Source organism: Camelus bactrianus, chromosome 4, assembly GCF_048773025.1.
Source record: "Camelus bactrianus isolate YW-2024 breed Bactrian camel chromosome 4, ASM4877302v1, whole genome shotgun sequence".
In the NCBI taxonomy this organism is placed as follows: Eukaryota; Metazoa; Chordata; class Mammalia; order Artiodactyla; family Camelidae; genus Camelus; species Camelus bactrianus.
Genome location: NC_133542.1, coordinates 34076917 through 34082916, shown reverse-complemented (window position 1 = coordinate 34082916; position 6000 = coordinate 34076917).

Sequence of the window (6000 nt, the reverse complement as noted above, 5' to 3'; positions counted from 1 at the left end):
CCATACACCTGCCGTCAATTAATCTTCGACACAGAAGGCAAGAATATACAATGGAGAAAAGATAGTCTCTTCAGCAAGTGATGCTGGGAAAGCTGGACGTCACATGTAAAATCAGTGAAGTTAGAACACTCCTTCACACCGTGCACAAAAATAAATTCAAAATGGCTTTAAGATTTAAACATAAGACAGGACACTATAAGTTTCCTAGAAAGGAACATAGACAAAACATTTTCTGACATAAATTGTACCAATGCTCTCCTAGGTCAGTCTCCCAAGGCAATAGAATTAAAAGCAAAAATAAACAAATGGAACTTAATCAAACTTATAAGCTTTTGCACAGCAAAGGAAACTGTAAACAAAATGAAAAGACAACCTACAGACTGGGAGAAAATATTTGCAAATGATGTAACCTCCAAGGCTTAATTTCCAGAACATATAAACAGCTCATACAAGTCAATAACAAAAAACAAACAACCCAATCCAAAAATGGGCAAAAGACCTAAGTAGACATTTCTTCAAAGAAGACACACAGATGACCAACAGACACATGAAAAGATGCTCAATATCGCTAATTATCAGAGAAATGCAAATCAAAACTACAATGAGGTAGCACCTCACATCAGTCAAAATTGCCATCATTAAAAAGTTCACAAATGATAAACTCTGGAGAGGGTGTGGAGAAAAGGGAACCCTCCTCCCCCCTCACTGTTGGAGGGAATGTAATTTGGTGCAGCCACTATGGAGGACAGTATGGAGATTCCTTAAAAAACTAAAAATGGAGTTGGCATATGGTCCAGCAATCCCACTCCTGGGCATATATCCAGAGGGAACTCTAATTCGAAAAGATATATGCACCCCAATGTTCATAGTAGCACTATATACAATAGCCACAACATGGAAACAACCTTAATGTCCACCAATAGATGACTGGATAAAGAAGCTATGGTATATTTATACAATGGAATACTACTCAGCCATAAGAAGAATGAAATAATGCCATTTGTAGCAACATGGATGGACCTAGAGATTATCATACTAAGTGAAGTAAATCACACAAAGACAAATATTCCATGATATCACTTACTTGCAGAATCTAAAATGTGATACAAATAAACTTACTTACAAAACAGAAACAGACTCAGAGACATAAAAAACAAATTTATGATTACCAAAGTGGAAAGTGGTGGGGACAGGTAATAAATCAGGAGTTTGGAATTAGCAGATACAAACTACTATAAATAAAACAGATAAACAAGGACCTACTATATAGCACAGGCAACTACAGTCAATATCTTGTAATAACCTATAAAGGAAAAGAATTTAAAACAGAATATATATATATATGTATATATGTATATATATATACACACACACATACATTTTATATATATATAAAATTGAATCATTATGCTGAACACCAGAAAATAACACACCATTGTAAATCAACTATACTTCAATTTTTAAAAAAAATTTTTTAAAGAAAATGTAGGTGGTAGCTGGTAGAGACTGTGGGAGAGGCTCCAAACAATTAGAGAAAGTGGAATCTGTGGTACCACAGTCTCCAAAACAAGAACAAAGACCAATAAATAGTAACAGTCACATGACCTTAAACTTCACAGATGTTCAAACAGATTATGCACGAGTTGTTTCAAAGAACTGTTTGTCCATCAGGCCCAAGTCCATGCTTTCCCTGAGTCAAGGAGTAAATCCTGATGCTTCCTGCCACTCTGCACCATAAAGTCAGGAGGTTTATGTGGACTGAATGTCTGTGTCCCCCCCCAAACTTCATATGTTGAAACCCAACCCCCAGTATGATGGTATTAGGAAATGGAGCCTTAGGGGGTGTTAGTTCATGAGGGTGGAACCCTCATGAATGGGATTAATGCCCTTGTAAGAGACTGCATGGTGCAGGGTATAGCCCAGTGGTAGTGTACTTAGCATGCAGGAGGGCCTGGGTTCAATCCCCAGTGCATCCATTAAAAAAATAAATAAATAAACCTAATTACCACCCGCCCCAAAAAAAGAAGAGAGACTGCAGAGAGCCCCTTCACCCCTTCCACCACGTGAGGACACAGCAAGAAGGCAGCCCTCTATGAACCCAGAGGCAGGCCTTCAGCAGACACCGAATCTGCCTTGGTCTTGGACTTCCCAGCCTTCAGAACTGTGAGAAACAAATTTATGATATTTGTAAGCTACCCAGTGTATGGTATTCTGTTGGAGCAGCCCCAAACAGACTAAGACAGGAGGGAAGCACCAAAACCGCAGCCTGGCAGGTGGATTTTGTTCTGGAATTCCATGCTCCAGTGGAGAGAATGGGGGGAGGGGGGATCTAGGGGTAAGTCAGTCCCTCAGATGAAGGCTATGCGATTTTACATTTGTACTCCTCTGCTTTCTAGCTCTGAGTATTTGTTCACGTCTCCTACTAACTTTGCTGTGACATTTAGGAGAGCCTGAATTCTGCTACCTCCATGAAAATCTGACCTTTTTTCCCCCACACCCTTGACCTAGCTTTCCTCCCTTTTCCTGGCAAAGTCACATTTTTTTGCATCTAATTAGCCACTTTTCTATTCATTTTCTTGCCCTCACCTCACCACACCTACATCTTATCATCTACCTAGCCATCTACATTTCAGTGTATGTTGTCCTCTTCCTTTCTCTGTGAAATAATTTATAATCTTGGAAGGTGCAAACTTCCTTCATTGGCTTATAATCTGCTTTACTGAGTTTTCATACTTGAATTTTCTTCCAAATCAAACAATCAAAGAGATGATTCCCACGCCGGAAGAAACAACATCATATACACGAGGAGAAACATAATTTCATATATGTCATATACATGTGTGTATATATACATATATACAAAATCCATAAACCCTGCTTCCCATTTCTAATTAAGCTATAAGTTAAGGCAAGAATTCATGCAGCAGCTAGAAGGCTGGTGAGAAGAGGAAATGTGCATAGTATTTTAGGCAGTTTGGAAATAAACAGAAAGGATGGAAGCAACCTTGTGGCTTCAGAAGGTGGGAGCTCCCAGACTCCTGTCTCAGACCAGGTGGAGCGGTCTACGACTGGTTCTCAGGCTGCAGGGATGTGAGCAGCTCCACCTCACCTGACTGAAGGCAGCCTGGACCTCCCTGGGACTTCCTGCTTGGACAGCTGGCACCTGTAGGGCTGATTCATTGCTGTTCTCCCCTCACCTGAATGCTCTTCGTCTCTGTTTTCTCCCTTTTTCTTTTTCTCCCTTCGGTACAAAGTTTGACGTGACCACTGGGATCTCAGATACTGATTCTTACTCTATTATTCTGCCTAAAGATAACAACCCTTCTGACAGTATGGAGGTTCCTTAAAAAACTAAAAATAGACTTACTATATAATCCAGCAATCCCACTCCTGGGCATATATCCAGAGAAAAATATAATTTAAAAAGACAAATGCATACTGATGTTCCTAGCAGCAGTGTTTACAATAGACAGGACATGGAAACAACCTAAATGTCCATCGATAGAGGACTGAATAAAAAAGTTGTGGTATATATATACATAAATATTACTCAGCCATAAAAAAAGAATGAAATAATGCCATTTGCAGCAACATGGATAGACTGAGAGATTATTATATTAAGTGAAGTAAGTCAGACAGAGAAAGACAAATATCAAATGATCTCATTTATATGTAGAATCTAAAACTAGAAAAGATACAGATTTTATTTACAAACCAAGAACAACTCATGAACATAGAAAACAAACTGTGGTGACCAATGGGGAAAGGTAGGGGGAGGGATAGATTAGGAGTTTGGGATTAACATCACTATATATAAAACAGATAAACAACAAGAACCTACTGTATAGCACAGGGAACTATATTCAATTTCTCATAATGAGTTGTAATGGAAAAGAAACTGAAAAAAAAAATACGTATGCATATGTATGACTGAATCCCTTTGCTGTACACCTGAAACTAACATTGTAAATTGACTACAGTTCAATAAAAAATAAGAATTAAAAAAAAAGGATAGTATCCCTCCCTCCTTTGAAAATAATTCTCATGCTCACTCTGAGGAATCATGCTTTCGTTCTTTTTTTCGTCCCTGGACCCTGTTAGAAGCTGTTCCTCCAGCTCCCAGTCCTCTGTGGTAATAGCCTTCGGGGCCAGTTCTCAATAAAGTGGAGGGCATAACAGGAACACTTACCCTTCTTATTCTGCAGAAGGCTTTTCTGGAGTTGCGTCTGAGATAAGGTCTCAGCAGAGATATGCCTTCTGAGGCTATAGTTTAGCAGATACAGGGTTTAAGAAAGCATGAGCCCTGGAAAGTTAATACACCCATCAGAGGGTCTTTCTCAAGAGTCATGGCTGAGTGCCTGATGCCATCAAAGGGCCTAAATCCTCCGGGGCGGGGCGCTGCTGAGTAAGCAGGAAGCCATGAACATCATGTTCAGATATGCACACATCAGAGCTTGTATTTTCGGATGAACGTCTTGACTCCAAATTGTACTGAATTGCCCTCCGTTTATGCTGCATGATGTAATAAAAGAGCAAGGGTTTTGAATTTATGGACAGAGGTTTGAAGCCCAAGTCTATAAATTACAACCTGTCAAGCTACAATTAGAAATTACAATTAGCATGTATGACTGAAGCATTGTGCTATAGACCAGAAATTGACACAACATTGTAAATTGTCTATATTTCAATAAAACATATATACAAGAAAAAAAAAAGAAATTACAATTAGTCTTTCTGGACCTCAGTTTTGTCAGCTGCAAGAGAGGTGATAATAATACCAGCCTCCCATGCTTCTGTCAAGAACTGAAAGTTCTCATCACGAGAAAAAATATTTTGTAACTATGTGAGGTGATGGATGTTCACTGGACTTACTGTGGTGATCGTTTTGAATATATATATATATATATATATATATATATATATATATATATATATATATATCAAATCCTGTGGTACACTTGAAACTAATATAATGTTATGTTGATTATACCTCAATGAAATTTAAAATAAATTAAAATAGAAAAATATATTGGTCTTGGGAGAAAAAATGTTCCACATTTAATAATAAGGTAAAAAAAAATTAAAAAGCTTTCTCTTACTTTATGTAGTTTCTACATAAATTGCCACCCTGATAGTAGATGCAAACCGGAGCTTTAAAGAAAAGGATTTTAAATAATGTATGTAAAAGTGCTCAGTATGGCGCTCATTACAGTTAGCCTTCAGTATTGATGGGTATTGGGTTTTTTTCTCACTGAGGCAAAGGCCCATTTCATTTGCACATGGATGTGAGTCTCAAGAGCAACTCTGTTAGGAGCAAGATTTTCCTCAAAAAATAGCTTAAAATCTCACATGCATAAATAAATTTTGATTCAGTCATGGTTCCCACGGTTCTGGGTCCTATAGTGGAGAAAGGACAAAAAAGTTACGAAAGCAGGAGTTACTAATCAACTGCCTATCAGAACAGAGGTTCTAACTTCTAAGGAGACTAATGTCTTCATGGGACCAACTAGGATGACTTCTACGCAAAACGCGCTCCAACAGGAAAGATAAAGCAATGATTTTTCAGTCCTGGCTACATATGAAAAATCCAAACAATTAATTTAGAATCACTTGAAATGGAGCCCAGCATCATAGTATTTTTAAGGGCAGTGATTCTGGTGCACAGACAGCATGAAAAATCACCAGATTTTTTTTTTTTAATGACCTATTGGATGGAAGGTAAGAATTCACTTTTAAACACTTGAAATTTCTTCCAAATCACACCTGAGTCTCAGAATAATTGCTGCTAAATCACAGTCTGAAAAGTGGCTAACAGCCTGGGAGCAACCAAGACGTCCTTCAGTAGGTGAATGAAGAAATAAATTGTGATGTGTCCAGACAATGGAAATTACACAGCACTAAAAAGAAATGAGCTATCAAGCCATGAAAAGACATGGAGTCGACTTAAATGCATATTACTAAGTGAAAGAAGCCAATGTGAAAAGGCTACTCTACATAATT